The 18,879-nt window shown below is 43.9% G+C and overlaps 1 long non-coding RNA gene across 3 annotated transcripts; it reads left to right on the top strand.

Moving 5' to 3' along the window:
* The first annotated feature begins 1,892 nt into the window (after window positions 1-1,892).
* LOC138372748 (uncharacterized) lies at window positions 1,893-13,696 on the top strand. 3 transcript variants are annotated; one of them, XR_011230926.1, is made up of 4 exons: window positions 1,893-1,991; window positions 2,026-2,059; window positions 2,111-2,212; window positions 13,594-13,696. It is a non-coding gene; the product is annotated as an uncharacterized lncRNA (long non-coding RNA). The 3 variants fall into 3 exon arrangements; XR_011230927.1 differs by lacking the exon at window positions 2,026-2,059 and having other exon boundaries at window positions 1,904-1,991; window positions 2,128-2,212; XR_011230925.1 differs by having other exon boundaries at window positions 1,939-2,059.
* Window positions 13,697-18,879: the final 5,183 nt, after the last annotated feature.

Genomic DNA, 18,879 nt, shown 5'->3' with positions numbered 1-18,879 from the left:
GATAGGTCCAAGTACAGAGCCCTGTGAGACTCCACTGGTGACTTCACGCCATTCTGAGGTCTCACCCCTCACTGTAACTCTCTGCTTCCTATTGCTTAGGTACTCCCTTATCCACTGGAGCGCCCTACCAGTTACTCCTGCCTGTTTCTCCAGCTTATGCATCAACCTTTTTTGGGGTACTGTGTCAAAGGCTTTCCGAAAGTCCAAAAAAATGCAGTCCGCCCATACTTCTCTTTCTTGCTTAATCTTTGTCACCTGTTCGTAGAATTCTATCAAGCCTGTAAGGCAAGATTTACCCTCCCTGAACCCATGTTGATGGGTTGTCACGAAGTCTCTTTTCTCCAGATGTGTTACTAGGTTTTTCTCACAATCTTCTCTATCACCTTGCATGGTATACAAGTTAAGGACACTGGCCTGTAGTTCAGTGCCTCTTGTCTCTTGATATAGACACACGTGTGATAAAGACTCCTGTCCTCACACTTAACGCACGTCATTATATACGCTATAGATCACAGCGTCATATTCCCAGTGCTTTATGATAGTATAAGTTCCATAATATTGATCCTCCGTGGTGGACGTTTGACCCTGTCGTCTATAGCTTTTGGTTCGACAAAACCACTTAAAATTTGACGCTTATGAGACGGTGGGGACAATTCATAGTTGCCTTGTGTACTAGATACAGAACTCTGGCCTAACAACAGTACTCTGGCCTAATAACAGTACTCTTGCCTAACAACAGTACTCTTGCCTATCAACAGTACTCTGGCCTAACAACAGTACTCTGGCCTAACAACTGTACTCTGGCCTAACAACAGTACTCTGGCCTATCAACAGTACTCTGGCCTAACAACAGTACTCTGGCCTAACAACTGTACTCTGGCCTAACAACAGTACTCTGGCCTATCAACAGTACTCTGGCCTAACAACAGTACTCTGGCCTATCAACAGTACTCCGGCCTAACAACAGTACTCTGGCCTAACAACAGTACTCTGGCCTATCAACAGTACTCTGGCCTAACAACAGTACTCTGGCCTAACAACAGTACTCTGGCCTATCAACAGTACTCTGGCCTAACAACAGTACTCTGGCCTAACAACAGTACTCTGGCCAAACAACAGCACTTTGGCCTAACAACAGTACTCTGGCCTAACAACAGTACTCTGGCCTAACAACAGTACTCTGGCCTATCAACAGTACTCTGGCCTAACAACAGTACTCTGGCCTAACAACTGTACTCTGGCCTAACAACAGTACTCTGGCCAAACAACAGTACTCTGGCCTAACAACAGTACTCTGGCCTATCAACAGTACTCTGGCCTATCAACAGTACTCTGGCCTAACAACAGTACTCTGGCCTAACAACTGTACTCTGGCCTAACAACAGTACTCTGGCCAAACAACAGTACTCTGGCCTAACAACAGTACTCTGGCCTATCAACAGTACTCTGGCCTAACAACAGTACTCTGGCCTAACAACTGTACTCTGGCCTAACAACAGTACTCTGGCCAAACAACAGTACTCTGGCCTAACAACAGTACTCTGGCCTATCAACAGTACTCTGGCCTAACAACAGTACTCCGGCCTATCAACAGTACTCTGGCCTATCAACAGTACTCTGGCCTAACAACAGTACTCCGGCCTATCAACAGTACTCTGGCCTATCAACAGTACTCTGGCCTAACAACAGTACTCTGGCCTAACAACTGTACTCTGGCCTAACAACAGTACTCTGGCCAAACAACAGTACTCTGGCCTAACAACAGTACTCTGGCCTATCAACAGTACTCTGGCCTATCAACAGTACTCTGGCCTAACAACAGTACACTGGCCTAACAGCGGCGCCCTCCGGCAGGTCCACCTTCACCACAAATAAAGAAACGGGAAATGTATCGTTTTATTATGTTTTATTTATATATATAGAAAATGCAATGTTGGAGGAGTTTTGCTTGTTCTGAACTCCGCAAGTGTTGAGTATATGTCATTAGCCAGGTGATGCCCTCAGGAAGGTGACGCCATCAGCCAGGTGATGCCCTCAGCCAGGTGACGCCATCAGCCAGGTGACGCCATCAGGCAGGTGACGTCATCAGTCAGGTGACGCCATCAGCCAGGTGACGCCATCAGCCAGGTGACGTCATCAGCCAGGTGACGCCATCAGCCAGGTGACGCCATCAGCCAGGTGACGTCATCAGCCAGGTGACGCCATCAGCCAGGTGAAGTGAAGTTAACCCCTGTACCATTGTCAAAAGAATCGCCCGGATAGCCCAAATCTGGTTCGAGGTCTCCAAAAGGAATTTCTGCCTGACCAAGAAGTAAATGCCGCTCCCTGGAAAGAAAATAAACACACATGAAAAGATCAAATCCTTAAACATACTAACAGTGCATGGAGATGATAACAATAATAATATCAATTTCATATGCGATATTGCAATAAAGTTTTAACCTTGCATCATTTGTGTTTTCCATTACAGTCCATCATTCACTCTCCTGTATAGCGGCAAACAGTATAAGATTGTAAAAGGAACTTTGGAGAGTTTATTTTTGAACTTCCTTCTTGAGTGAAGAACATTAAAAGCATAGAAAAGATTCGTGCTAGAAACATTGGGCTAACCCCCCCCCCCTTGTATCATAGTCAATAATATATGTCTACAAGAATGACACTGCAATAATACCGCGCTCGGGTAGAAGGCATTTCGTCCACCTGAACCACGTGCACCAAAACCTCCACCAAAACTACCACTTCCACGTGCACCAAAACCTCCACCAAAACTACCACTTCCATGTGCACCAAAACCTCCACCAAAACTACCACTTCCACGTGCACCAAAACCACCGAACTGGGCGTGTCTGGCCAGCCTGGCGCTGCCTCCAGGAACACCCGGCCGCCCGACGCTCTCTGTAAGGAAGAGAGAGAAAAAGATTTGACAAGTGCGATCACCTGTGGTCTCCTGCGGCTCGTCTGGGAGCAGGAGACATCAGTGTTACGGTGGAAAGCTAATATAAATCTACATTTACCATTTATCATTTATCTACATTTATTCATTTATCATTTATATTACAATATAAATTTTTGTAAGATTTGAAAACAGATGTATATCGTATGGTTATAACTTTTGTTGCTATATTACGGCAACATATAAGAGGACAGATGCATTAGGGTAGCTACCAGACAGAGCCGGTGAGGGAGCGTCACAGAGCAGCAACACAACCACCCACGCCAGGAAGGTCACCCAGCCAGTCATCATCCTTCACCTGTGGAATCATTTATATGAGTCAGGTAATATAAAATAATCAGAGATATTTAAGAAAATGATCGTATGTAGTGTGAGTAATAATCAGGTGAAATGCATTTATTCATCACAGATGCCACAATGGTAAAAAGAGCCATTGCCTCGTTTGTTGCAAGTTCGGAGTTCGAATGAGACGTTCACTATGTAGTCTGTGATCCTTCAATTATGAGATGTGAGCACCTCAACCTTATAACACCTATGATGCAAGACAAAACCACGTCATCCTCACAGGACCTGTTGCGCGTCCGGCTGCACCACAGGTCTAACTCATCACACCTGTAGTGTAGTATGAGAGTGCGTCTACTTCTTAACACACATGGTGCAGGTGGCTATCTTGAGGTTATCTTCCGATGATTTCGGGGCTTTAGTGTCCCCGCGGCCCGGTCCTCGACCAAGCCTCCACCCCCAGGAAGCAGCCCGTGACAGCTGACTAACTCCCAGGTACCTATTTACTGCTAGGTAACAGGGACATCAGGGTAAAAGAAACTTCGCCTATTGTTTCTCGCCGGCGCCCGGGGACGAACCCGGGACCACAGGATCACGGGACCAGTGTTCTGTCCGCTCAGCCGCCGGCTGTGCAAGCACAATTACCACATAATACATATGGTACAGGAGCCAAGCACCTTCATCTCTTAATACTTGTGGTGCAGGACACAAGCTCGCTTACCACATAATACGTTTGGTGTGGGATGCAAGCACATTTACGACAAAATACATAAGGAAAAGGACGCAAGCATGCTTACCTCGTATTACCTGTGGTGTACAATACGAGCACTTCTACTACATAGCACCTTTGGTGCAAGACGCAGGCGCGTCTTCCTCATAACACCTGTGGTGCAGGACGCAGGCACGTCTACCTCATAACACCTGTGGTACAAGACGCAGGCACGTCTACCTCATAACACCTGTGGTACAGGGCGCAGACACTTCTACCTCATAACACCTGTGGTACAGGACGCAGGCACGTCTACCTCATAACACCTGTGGTACAGGGCGCAGACACTTCTACCTCATAACACCTGTGGTACTGGACGCAGGCACGTCTACCTCATAATACCTGTGGTGCAGGACGCAGGCACATCTACCGCATACCATCTGTGGTTCAAGATGCTTGTACGTCTACCACATCAAGGCTGTGTTGCAGGATGCAAGCACCAATAACATTACAACCTCTCCTCTCAACTAATACGTCTCATTCCGTTCGTTAAGGTCCTCAACGTACAAATTACAAAGTACTATGAAAAGTAATGGTACACAAATATCCCCATTATCCATGCATCGGCAGGAGAGGTTAGGTGGGTTGCATGGGTGCATTCGTTGCTGGTTAGGTTAACACTTTGTATATAATACGTTGTGTTCAAGTAAGAGACCCGGGCAGACCACGAGCCACTTGCCCAGTGTCGTCCAACACCGGGAAAAGTTAATTTCTTAAGGTGAGGCCACGAGCGGTCGTGGCGGCCCCCGGAGCGTGGACGTCGTGCTCCAGGGGAGCCTAGCGAGGAGCATCTACTTTGAGGTATGCTCTTAACACTGGCACACTGCCCTACTGACCAACCACTAAAAAGGAAAAATAGTGCTACTAAAAAGAAAAATATGTATGCACGAAGGTTTTAAAAAGTATAGTTTACCTTTTATCGTTGCTAGTCAAGTTTTGATGCCACACTTTGGTCTGTGTGTGTGGGGAGCGACCTGCCGGCTTCACTGGCGTCTCTACCTGTACTGTGCTGGCTGGTCATGTGCTTAAATGTCTTACCATGGACGTCAGTAGGTGAAAAAACTCGTTTCACTCCTTGAGTCTCGAGGTTTCATTTGTTACTACCGGCAAAATTTTTCCTGTTTTCTGAGGTCTTGTCTGGTGCTTATATTCACTCACCCGACTCTCTTTTGTTTTCTCTCTCGTAATGTAAGCAATATGGAGGTGCGCGATCATCGTTTCCTATCAGCGTTTATTTTTGTTTGTGGTTCACAGAGCCGCTCAGTTTTCTGGTGTTCCTTCATCCTCTGTTCGTTTGCTGGTTCACTCTCACCACCCGCGGGCATTATTACCTCATTAGTGTGACTTACAGCTTCCCACAACTTTATTGAGATGAAACGATCTATGAATCTTTTTCTTACTATCTTCCATTTGTTTTCTTCCATCTCGTCTTCGTTTTACCCCGTACAAAAGGTTGAGTACAGATATTGATATGAAATTGTACATTGTTACAATAAAAAAATATATTTTTGTAACATGGCATTTTAGAGCAGTGAACAGTGGAATCGGCCAACAGTTTAATATTCGATCCGGCCAGGCCAGGACGGCATGTTTTGGTCCCTTTTCCTACCTCCTGATGCCCCCCATTCATCTAGCAGCAATAGGTACACCAGGGAGTTAGCCAGCTGTTGTGGGCTGCATCTTGGGGACTACCTGTCGCTGAGTTGGACGACTTCCAAGAGGCTAATAAGCTTTCTGTCGCCGACTTTGCGATACTAATCCAATTATATGATGTAAATTCTGACCCAAAAACTGTCCCATAATATTCATGTGAGTACATTCTTAAGTACATTTTAGACCCTTTATAACAATTCGTGAAATTGTGCTTCTAACTGAAAGTCAAATATTGTACTTTCAATGTGTCGTGTGAATTGGTTATCCTCTGGTTCTACCTGTAACTGTCTTGAAGACTAGTTATCCTCGGGTTCTTCCTGTAACTGGAGAAATGACATATTTCTCTTCATTTCTCTCTAGAAGCGAGGGCCGACTGTTATTTTTGGATTGTCAGAAAGCCTTCGACATAGACTTCTGCACCAGTTACACATGTGACTGGTGCCGTGTCTCCCCCACCAACACACACAGCTGTGTCTCCCCCACCAACACACACAGCTGTATCTCCCTCACTAACACACACAGCTGTGTCTCCCCCACCAACACACACAGCTGTGTCTCCCCCACCAACACACACAGCTGTGTCTCCCCCACCAACACACACAGCTGTGTCTCCCCCACCAACACACACAGCTGTGTCTCCCCCACCAACACACACAGCTGTGTCTCCTCCACAAACATTACAATAAGAGCCTATTTTTAATATTGTCATAATTACAAGTATTGTTTTGCACTTAAAGGATATGAAAATAAAACGACAATAGATGTTGCATTAATGATATTGTTCATAATATTAATAATAACTAATTTTGGATCTTTGTTCACGTCATATTTAAAATCCTTTGGACAAAATGTAAGTTAGATCCACGAAACTAATGAGGTGAGATGGAGTTAGGGCCTAGGTTAGCGCCTCGCGCTGAAGCTGAGGTGGCGGCCCCTTCGTGGTGTTTTTAATGGTGTAGCTCGCGGGTGGATGTACTGCGGGTGTAGCTCGCGGGTGGGTGTACTGCGGGTCATACTGCCAGTCTTGTTTGTGTTCTCGGTACAACTGTCACTTTCATATGTGATAATGATGACACTACCAGTCCTCTGCAGTTGCAGGAATAATACAGTTGTTGTCACTCAATCAAGTATCGAGGATAATACAGTTGTGCTGAGAGTGAAGGATTCCTTTCACTGACATAATGCAATAACGTGTGAAGGTGTTAGTCTCATGCACCTTCAGGAGACTATTGTGCAGCTTGTCCCGTGTGTGGTCTAAGGTTTCTAACTTCGTGTAATTTCGAGCTTTTAAACATAGGTAGCAATTGGTTGTAAATGCAAACGTTGCATTTACCGCCATTGGCTACATGAATAAACTTATTAATTGCCGAATAGTTTTACTAATTCTATTGTAAATGTGTAACAATCTTTGTAATATATTAGTGAAATCCTGAGACATTATTTACCGTGGTATATAGGTTGAGGCAGACATGAGCCGGTTGGAGTCAGGCTCAGGCAGACATGAGCCGGCTGGAGTCAGGCTGACGCAGACATAAGCATGACGTCGGTTGTCAGGCTGAGGCAGACATAAGCCAGCTGGAGTCAGGCTGAGGCAGACATGGGCCAGTCGAGTCATGCCGTTCTCACGTTCTAATTAACCTCGGTAGCCTCTCATATTATCTCCTCATAACATCAGTGTGAATCTTACGGCTAAATATGTATGTGTTTCTCTCAGAGATAAACATGCTAAAGCCTACCCCTGCTCAAGTGAATAATATTGTTATTATATTCCATATACCTGGACTGCATGGGTCTCGGGGAGGACCGTGAGGACCCCACGCGAGTGTGAGGACCCCACGTGTGTGTGAGGACCCCACGTGTGTGTGAGGACCCCACGTGTGTGTGAGGACCCCACGTGTGTGTGACGCAGTAGCTCTGTCGACTGGGTTATGAACAGTCTTAAAAAGGAAAGTTACCAGAAGCAGCATCCTGCTGCCAAGCTTGTTATTATATGCTTATAAAGCTGTTTTCCCTGGAAACACAAACCGAAACTGTCTCCATTTTCCGCTTGTTACAACTTGTAATAAAGTTGTTACATCTTGGCTTAACGTGTTTATGACGTATTAGAACGTTGTTACAACTTGCTATATTGGTTGTTATAACTGGTTAGGAGGCGTTAAAACTTGTTCGAACGTTGTACCAACGTCGTAGTTTCGGTGTGTGTTTGGCGGGTTACTGAGTAATCATTAAGGACAGGAAAGAAAAGGAAGTTAATAAGGCGCCACACGAGGTAAGGTGACTAATAGGTAAAAGTGCTAAGCCAGTATGGGTATATATATATATATATATATATATATATATATATATATATATATATATATATATATTTATATATATATATATATATATATATATATATATATTTATATATATATATATATATATATATATATATATATATATATATATATATATATATATATATATATATATATATATATATATATATATATATATAGCATGTGTAAGGAATATGAATTCAAGGAACTAGCAAATGAGGATGGAGTGAGGTTCGGTGTGCTACAACTTGGAACCATCGAGAATCGAACCCCGATCATGCAAGAAGGGAAAGTGTCTCTCTACTGACCAGTCCAAGTCGCAGGGCATCGTTTCTGAGGATGAACTGGACTAATCTTGTAGCTGAAATCATGAATGGGTTAAATTTAAAGCAAGAATCACCTCGTTAGTATCATCATACTTAGCGTCAGCTTTATTCAACCAAATTGTAGAAATACCATTAACATTATTGTCGATGACACAATAAATGTGAAATTCATATACAATTTTATATGCTAAAGTTTGTATGGTTACCTTCTTAAATTAACATGACTTTTGATAAACTTACTGATGAATTAACAGGAACAGTACTCACCTCACCTAATTGTGCTTGCGGGGGTTGAGCTCTGGCTCTTTGGTCCCGCCTCTCAACCGTCAATCAACTGATGTACAACTGATGTCCAGTGGAGAGGGGAGAGTGCTCCTTAACGTTAGTCATACCCCATGTGAGTATTACTGAACTCGCAGCAACACCAGAGGAAGGAGAGTGCATGGTGAGGAACACAAACATACTCTCAGGTATTGTTTATAAGAACGACAGAGATTAATACATTACAGAATTATTAATATCAATGATTATTCTAAATATTTTGAAACTAAAATGAAATGTATTTTACTAAATAAAATACACTCATTATTTGCTGCAACATAATACGAGATGAAAACAGTTCAAGGCTGACATACCAGAATGTACCATAAGCCAAGGTTGGAGTTGATAGTAGATCAAATGCTTGAGATGGACATAATGTAGCCATAATGGATGGGATGAGTGACACTGATCAAATTTAATTTGTTAATTTAACTTCGACACCAGCTATGTGCGGCTGGTCTGTGAGGTGGGTGTGTGTATATACGAGGTGCAGGTCGTTTGGCGAATCTAAGACAATTGGGGCTGTGTGAGAGGTGGGTCTATTGACCAGACCACACACACTAGAAGGTGAAGGGACGACGACGACGTTCCGGTCCGTCCTGGACCATTCTCAAGTGGATTGAGAATGGTCCAGGACGGACCCAAACGTCGTCGTCCCTTCACCTTCTAGTGTGTGGTCTGGTCATCATACTTCAGCCACGTTATTGTGATTCATCGCCTGTAGGTGGGACTGTGTATGAAGTGGGTCTGTATTGCAGGGCTGCGTGAGATGGGGCTAGCGCCTGCGACCAAATGCCACAGTTGGACGACGGTTGCTGACACTGCCTGAAGCTCTCAGTAATGCTCCCTGCAAGAAACGTTAAAATATTATTCACTCTGAACTATTAATACAATAAATGACATTACTAAATACATATTTTCTTTATTGAAGAATTAGACAAGATGTTGGACTTATTTTTACACTTCTTGCTGACTCGCTGTTTATACTGCATTGTTTATGAAACTTTTGATTAATGCACTGTATCGCTGCTTCTGTATATTTTCTTGCATAAAATATTATTATTATTATTATAATTACCTCCTCTTATTAAGTGACTACCTTTACTATTATCACCCTTTCTTTGGCCACTATCTGCACCTTATTAAGTGCCTATTTGCAATTTTTCCTTATCACAGCTTTATAAGTGACTCTCCAGTGACTTAAATCTTCCACGTTTTATTTCATTCAATGCCTCTGTTCACTTAACAGTACAAAGGTACACTGAAGGTAGACAACTGTTGTAGGGTTGCATCCTGGGTAGGTTCAGTAGTTCGACCTTGATGAAAGCCTAAAGTATATATATTTTTTTTTTTAGATATATACAAGAGTTGTTACATTCTTGTACAGCCAATAGTACGCGTAGCGTTTCGGGCAGGTCCCTGGAATACGATCCCCTGCCGCGAAGAATCGTTTTTTCATCCAAGTACACATTTTACTGTTGTGTTAAACAGAGGCTACAGTTAAGGAATTTCGCCCAGTAAATCCTCTCCGGCCAGGATACGAACCCATGACATTGCGCTCGCGGAACGCCTGGCGAGTGTCTTACCACTACACCACGGAGACTGTTTACACAGGCTTCCTGTTCCCGACAAAAAAAAAAAAGGTATTTTGGGAGAATGGGTTAGAATATTTATTTTTCCAGGTCTTAAGATAAATATAAAAGCTGTAGCACATAGCTAGACAGAGGGCGCAACAGACGGTAGTGTGTATTAACATTACCACGGCAGGTTTGGAAGCGTCGCGTCCACCAGCGATTCTTCTCTTACTTCTTTCTAGCGGAGGTTGTGTGATGAGGCTGGCGCCGCGCTCTGGAGCAGTCACCCCTCTGACGTTCTCTGTGACGGATGACAGACAAAGATGATGCTAACATCTCCCATCCAACCTACCCGCTCTCGCACGAGACAGTACATATATGACTTATTGCTTAGTCAATATTTGGTATATTAATAAGTACATATATGGCATATTCTAAATTATATTTGGGTTTCAAGGTATTAACTCTTCATACCGATTTGCTGTTCACCACTTTTAATTTTATGAATTTCTTTTTCAGTTTCATTAAACAATAGAGATTTTATACAAAATTTTGACAATATCATGAGTTACTTTACAATTTATTTAAATATTTTAGTTTTGTTTTATTATTTTTATAAAACTGTAATATCAATATAGGTATAAGTTTAGTACTAATTGTAATTAAGAAGCAATAAGATGCTTATCTTAACATACTAAGAAGGTTAGGTTAGGTCGGTGTTTTTTTATTCAGATTTTCAAGGTAAACTCAAATATTCACAATAAATTAGTATGTCACATATGCACTTATTAATAAGTCAATATTTACTATAAGCATGTGCGAGAACGAGTTGACCCAACAGTTAGAACCCGGGTCCCCTCCGAGTATGTGTCGGTAACGAAGCCAACTGTCGTTTGACAATTGTAAATTGTAAATTGATATTTTGTAAAAAAAAAAAAAAAAAAAATACAGATAAATGGCACAGGCGTAGATACATTCTAACTCTTGCTGAAAGGATTAGCTCTTTTTCCTTTCCATAGGTAATCCTAAACCTTACCCCTAGAACAGCTCCCGCTGGAACACCACCTCGCCTATCAGTTTACAACGATGTCCTCCAATTACTATCGAGTTACGAGGGAACAAGCTGTTATGACTCGATTATACATCACAATTTACATTCTGCAGCCCAAGTGTTTTTGTTGTTGTTGTAAATTTTTGAAACCTTATTACACATAAATATATCAAGCGTGGCACATGTGGGGTACCCACCGGCGTGAACGGGTGAGAGGGTCCACCAGAGAGCCACCACCACCATCAGAAAGGTCAGGTAGGCAGCCATCACACTCTGTCCTGGAAAATTAACACCGAAAGTTATATGAATATAACACACACACACACACACACACACACACACACACACACACACACACACACACACACACACACACACACACACACACACACACACACACACACATACGTGTACACAGTACGTGTACTCACCTAGTTGTGCTTGCGGGGGTTGAGCTCCGGCTCTTTGGTCCCGCCTCTCAACCATCAATCAACAGTTGTACAGGTTCCTGAGCCTATTGGGCTCTATCATATCTACACTTGAAACTGTGTATGGAGTCAGCCTCCACCACATCACTTCCTAATGCATTCCATTTGTCAACCACTCTGACACTAAAAAAGTTCTTTCTAATATCTCTGTGGCTCATTTGGGCACTCAGTTTGCACCTGTGTCCACTAGTGCGTGTGCCCCTTGTGTTAAATAGCCTGTCTTTATCAACCCTGTCAATTCCCTTGAGAATCTTGAATGTGGTGATCATGTCCCCCCTAACTCTTCTGTCTTCAAACGAAGTGAGGTTTAATTCCCGCAATCTCTCCTCGTAGCTCATACCTCTCTGCTCGGGTACTAATCTGGTGGTAAACCTTTGAACCTTTTCCAGTTTAGTCTTATGCTTGACTAGATATGGACTCCATGCTGGAGCCGCATACTCTAAGATTGGTCTGACATATGTGGTATATAATGTTCTGAAAGATTCCTTACACAAGTTTCTAAAGGCCGTTCTTATGTTAGCCAACCTGGCATATGCTGCTGATGTTATCCTCTTGATATTAGCTTCAGGGGACAGGTCTGGCGTGATATCAACCCCCAGGTTTTTCTCTCTCTCTCTGACTCTTGAAGTATTTCATCTCCCAAATGATTCCTTGTATCTGGTCACCTGCTTCCTACCCCTATCTTCATTACATTACATTTGCTTGGGTTAAACTCTAACAGCCATTTGTTCGACCATTCCTGCAGCTTGTCCAGGTCTTCTTGAAGCCTCAAGCTGTCCTCCTCTGTCTTAATCCTTCTCACAATTTTGGCGTCGTCAGCAAACATTGAGAGGAATGAGTCTATACCCTCTGGGAGATCATTTACGTATATCAGAAAGAGGATAGGTCCAAGTACAGAGCCCTGTGAGACTCCACTGGTGACTTCACGCCATTCTGAGGTCTCACCCCTCACTGTAACTCTCTGCTTCCTATTGCTTAGGTACTCCCTTATCCACTGGAGCGCCCTACCAGTTACTCCTGCCTGTTTCTCCAGCTTATGCATCAACCTTTTATGGGGTACTGTGTCAAAGGCTTTCCAACAGTCCAAAAAAATGCAGTCCGCCCATCCTTCTCTTTCTTGCTTAATCTTTGTCACCTGATCGTAGAATTCTATCAAGCCTGTAAGGCAAAATTTACCCTCCCTGAACCCATGTTGATGGGTTGTCACGAAGTCTCTTCTCTCCAGATGTGTTACTAGGTTTTTCTCACAATCTTCTCTATCACCTTGCATGGTATACAAGTTAAGGACACTGGCCTGTAGTTCAGTGCCTCTTGTCTCATGATATAGACACACGTGTGATAAAGACTCCTGTCCTCACACTTAACGCACGTCAATATATACGCTATAGATCACAGCGTCATATTCCAAGTGCTTTATGAAAGTATAAGTTCCATAATATTGATCCTCCGTGGTGGACGTTTGACCCTGTCGTCTATAGCTTTTGGTTCGACAAAACCACTTAAAATTTGACGCATATGAGACGGTGGGGATAATTCATAGTGGCCTTGTGTACTAGATACAGTACTCTGGCCTAACAACAGTACACTGGCCTAACAACAGTATTCTTGCCTATCAACAGTACTCTGGCCTAACAACAGTACACTGGCCTAACAGCGGCGCCCTCCGGCAGGTCCACCTTCACCACAAATAAAGAAACGGGAAATGTATCGTTTTATTATGTTTTATTTACATATATAGAAAATGCAATGTTGGAGGAGTTTTGCTTGTTCTGAACTCCGCAAGTGTTGAGTAAATGTCATTAGCCAGGTGATGCCCTCAGCCAGGTGACGCCATCAGCCAGGTGATGCCCTCAGCCAGGTGACGCCATCAGCCAGGTGAAGTGAAGTTAGCCCCTGTTCCAGGGCAGAAAGAATGGCCTGGATAGCGCATACCTGATTCGAGGTCTCCAAAAGGAATTACTAAATAACGCTCCCTGGAAAGAAAATAAACACACATGAAAAGATCAAATCCTTAAACATACTCACAGTGCATGGAGATGATAACAATAATAATATCAATTTCATAGGCGATATTGCAATAAATTTTTAACCTAGCGTCATTTGTGTTTTCCTTACAGTCCATCATTCACTCTCTTGTATAGCGGCAAACAGTATAAGATTGTAAAAGGAACTTTGGAGAGTTTAATTTTGAACTTCCTTCTCGAGTGAAGAACATTAAAAGCATAGAAAAGATTCGTGCTAGAAACATTGGGCTAACCCCCCCCCCCCTTGTATCATAGTCAATAATATATGTCTACAAGAAAGACACTGCAATATTACCGTGCTCGGTCTGACGGCATTTTGTCCACCAGTTGCAAAAACAATTTGGACCGGGGCCTCTCTGGCCTGCCTGGCGCCGCCTCCAGGAACACCCAACCTCCCGACGCTCTCTGTAAGGAAGAGAGAGATGACACGTGCGATCACCTGTGGTCTCCTGCGGCTCGTCTGGGAGCAGGAGACATCAGTGTTACGGTGAAAAGCTAATGTAAATCTACATTTAGAAATATTACAATATAAATTTTTGTAAGATTTGAAAACAGATGTATATCGTATGGTTATAACTTTTGTTGCTATATTACGGCAACATATAAGAGGACAGATGCATTAGGGTAGCTACCAGACAGAGCCGGTGAGGGAGCGCCACAGAGCAGCAACACAACCACCCACGCCAGGAAGGTCACCCAGCCAGTCATCATCCTTCACCTGTGGAATCATTTATATGAGTCAGGTAATATAAAATAATCAGAGATATTTAAGAAAATGATCTTATGTAGTGTGTGAAATAATCAGGTGAAATGCATTTATTCATCACAGATGCCACAATGGTCAGAAGAGCCATTGCCTCGTTTGTTGCAAGTTCGGAGCTCGATTCCCCGATAGTGCTAGAGGGTTGGCACCATTCCATTACTCCGTCATCATGTCCCAGCTCTTGGTCCGTCCAGGTATTACTCGACAAAGGAATGAGATTCTCACTGTGTAGTCTGTGATCCCTCAATTGTGAGATGTGAGCACCTCAACCTCATAACACCTATGATGCAAGACAAAACCACGTCATCCTCATAGGACCTGTGGCGCGTCCGGCTGCACCACAGGTCTAACTCATCACACCTGTAGTGTAGTAAGAGAGTGCGTCTACCTCTTAACACACATGGTGCAGGTGGCTATCTTCAGGTTATCTTCAGATGGTTTCGGGGCTTTAGTGCCCCCACGGCCCGGTCCTCGACCAGTCCTCCATCCCCAGGAAGCAGCCCGTGACAGCTGACTAACTCCCAGGTATCTATTTACTGCTAGGCAACAGGTGCATCAGGGTGAAAGAAACTCTGCCCATTGTTTCTCGCCGGCGCCCGGGAACGAACCTGGGAACACACTATCACGGGTCCAGTGTTCTGTCCGCTCAGCCGCCGGCTGTGCAAGTACAATTACCACATAACACATATGGTACAGGAGCCAAGCACCTTCATCTCTTAATACTTGTGGTGCAGGACACAAGCTCGCTTACCACATAATACGTTTGGTGTGGGATGCAAGCACATTTACCACAAATTCATAAGGTACAGGACGCAAGCATGCTTACCTCGTATTACCTGTGGTGTAGAATACGAGCACTTCTACTACATAGCACCTTTGGTGCAAGACGCAGGCACGTCTACCTTATAACACCTGTGGTACAGGACGCAGGCACTACTAGCTCATAACACCTGTGGTACAGGAGGCAGGCACGTCTACCTTATAACACCTGTGGTACAGGATGCAGGCACGTCTACCTTATAACACCTGTGGTACAGGATGCAGGTACGTCTACCTCATAATACCTGTGGTACAGGATGCAGGCACGTCTACCTCATAACACCTGTGGTACAGGAGGCAGGCACGTCTACCTTATAACACCTGTGGTACAGGAGGCAGGCGCGTCTACCTTATAACACCTGTGGTACAGGATGCAGGCACGTCTACCTCATAACACCTGTGATACAGGACGCAGGCACGTGCCTAATAATACCTGTGGTACAGGACGCAGGCACATCTACCGCATACCATCTGTGGTTCAAGATGCTTGTACGTCTACCACATCAAGGCTGTGTTGCAGGATGCAAGCACCAATAACATTACAACCTCTCCTCTCAACTAATACGTCTCATTCCGTTCGTTAAGGTCCTCAACGTACAAATTACAAAGTACTATGAATAGTAATGGTACACAAATATCCCCATTATCTATGCATCGACATGAGAGGTTAGGTGGGTGGCATGGGTGCATTCGTTGTTGGTTAGGTTAACACTTTGTATATAATACGTTGTGTTCAAGTAAGAGACCCGGGCAGACCACGAGCCACTTGCCCAGTGTCGTCCAACACCGGGAAAAGTAAATTTCTTAAGGTGAGGCCACGAGCGGTCGTGGCGGCCCCCGGAGCGTGGACGTCGTGCTCCAGGGAAGCCTAGCGAGGAGCATCCACTTTGAGGTATGCTCTTAACACTGGCACACCGCCCTACTGACCAGCCACTAAAAAGGAAAAATAGTGCTACTAAAAAGGAAAATATGTATGCACGAAGGTTTTAAAAAGTAAAGTTCACCTTTTATCGTTGGTAGTCAAGTTTTGATGCCACACTTTGGTCTGTGTGTGTGTGAGAGCGACCTGCCGGCTTCACTGGCGTCTCTAACTGTACTGTTCTCGCTGGTCTTGCGCTTAAATGTCTTACCGTGGACGTCAGTAGGTGGAAAAACTCGTTTCACTACTTGAGTCTCGAGGTTTCATTTTTTACTACCGGCAAGAATTTTCCTGTTTTCTACGGCCTTGTCTGGTGCTTATATACACTCACCCGACTCTGGGTCACTCTCACCACCCACGGTCATTATTATCCCGTCCTACAGTGTGACTTACAGATTACCACAACTTCATTGAGATGAAACAATCTATGAATCTTTTTCTTACTATCTTCCATTTGTTTTCCTCCATCTCGTCCTCGTTTTACCCCGTACAAAAGGTTGAGTACAGATATTGGTAAGAAATTGTACATTGTTACAATAAAAAAATATATTTTTGTAACATGGCATTTTAGAGCAGTGAACAGTGGAATAGGCCAACAATTTAATATTCGACCCGGCCAGGCCAGGACGGCATGTTTTGGTCCCTTTTCGTACCGCCCCCCCCCATTCATGTAAGAGCAATAGGTATACCAGGGAGTTAGCCAGCTCTTGTGGGCTGCATCTTGGGGACTACCTGTCGCTGGGTTGGACGACTTCCAAGAGGCTAACAAGCTTTCTGTCGCCGACTTTGCGATACTAATCCAATTATATGATGTAAATTCTGACCCAAAAATTGTCCCATAATATTCATGTGAGTACATTCTTAAGTACATTTTAGACCCTTTATAACAATTCGTGAAATTGTGCTTCTAACTAAAAGTCAAATATTGTACTTTCAATGTGTCGTGTGGATTGGTTATCCTCTGGTTCTACCTGTAACTGTCTTGAAGACTGGTTATCCTCGGGTTCTACCTGTAACTGTCTTGAAGACTGGTTATCCTCGGGTTCTACCTGTAACTGTCTTGAAGACTAGTTATCCTCGGGTTCTTCCTGTAACTGGAGAAATGACATATTTCTCTTCATTTCTCTCTAGAAGCGAGGGCCGACTGTTATTTTTGGATTGTCAGAAAGCCTTCGACATAGACTTCTGCACCAGTTACACATGTGACTGATGCTGTGTCTCCCCCACCAACACACACAGCTGTGTCTCCCCCACCAACACACACAGCTGTGTCTCCCCCACCAACACACACAGCTGTGTCTCCCCCACCAACACACACAGCTGTGTCTCCCCCACCAACACACACACAGCTGTGTCTCCCCCACCAACACACACAGCTGTGTCTCCCCCACCAACACACACAGCTGTGTCTCCCCCACCAACACACACAGCTGTGTCTTCCCCACCAACACACACAACTGTGTCTCCCTCATCATCATCACCATAAAAGTCTAACTTTAATATTGTCATAATTACCAGTATTGTTTTGCACTTAAAGGATAGGAAAATAAAACAACAGTAGATGTTGTATAATGATATTGTTCATAATATTAATACTAACTAATTTTGGATCTTTGTTCACGTCATATATAAAATCTGTTGGACAAAATGTAAGTTAGATCCACGAAACTAATAAGGTGAGGTGGAGTTAGGGGCTAGGTCTAAGCCAGGGCCCGAAGTTGATTGGGGGTCTTCCACTGCCTGGGGTCTTGAGTATTGCTCCCTGAAACATTAAGGGAAATCACACACACAATTTGTAATATTGGTACGACATGTCAAGAAATATTTTAGCATAGTACTAAATCCTCCTGCTACCCCCCCCCACCCAGCTGTCAGCTGCCCTAAAGCTTCTGTCAGCTGCTTCCTGCTGCTCCCAACCTTCTGTCAACCCTGTCAGCTGCCTACTCCTGCTGCCCAAACCAACTGGTACTCCTTGCATACCTCACTCGTCTCTGTATCAGATGTGATCTCGTCAAGCGCCAAAAGGTCGTCACTTGTGGCCTGTTGGTAGTTGACTAAAGAGAGATATATAAACTAGAGGTAGGTAAAACATGAGATTTTTCAATATTACCGAGCTAGGTCTGATTGCTTCATCATCATCTTCAGCACTGAGGCGTCCGCGTCCAGGTTGTCCACCAAACTGGGCTTGTCTCGCCAGCCTGACGCCGCCTTCAGGAGCAGCCGGGCTCCCGAAGCTCTCTGTGAGGGACGACAGAGGTGAGAAACACAACATGGGAGCGACTCATGTCAGTAGACATGAGTGATAATGACTTTGTTATCTGCGAAAGAAGTAGTGAAAAGTTCTTAAACGAATCGAAAATGTTAAACTCATTGAGTCCCCCCCATGGACTCGCAAAATATTTCTTGAGGGTCCTTAGAGAATGGAAAAATTAAACGTGTTAACTTTGGTTTTGGAGGATATGTAGTTTGAGACGAATAGAGTACAGTGGTCGTGGAGGACTAAGGATGTTTAACTGTTTTTAAGATGGATAGTTCATCTTGTTCGAACTATCGTACGATGACGTTAGTTTGACGTCAACTGGGGAAAATTGTTTAAATCAATAATATAATCAGTAATCA

The sequence above is a fragment of the Procambarus clarkii genome, chromosome 39 (assembly GCF_040958095.1).
Source record: "Procambarus clarkii isolate CNS0578487 chromosome 39, FALCON_Pclarkii_2.0, whole genome shotgun sequence".
NCBI classification, from domain to species: domain Eukaryota; kingdom Metazoa; phylum Arthropoda; class Malacostraca; order Decapoda; family Cambaridae; genus Procambarus; species Procambarus clarkii.
This window is presented reverse-complemented; position numbering and strand designations above follow the sequence as displayed.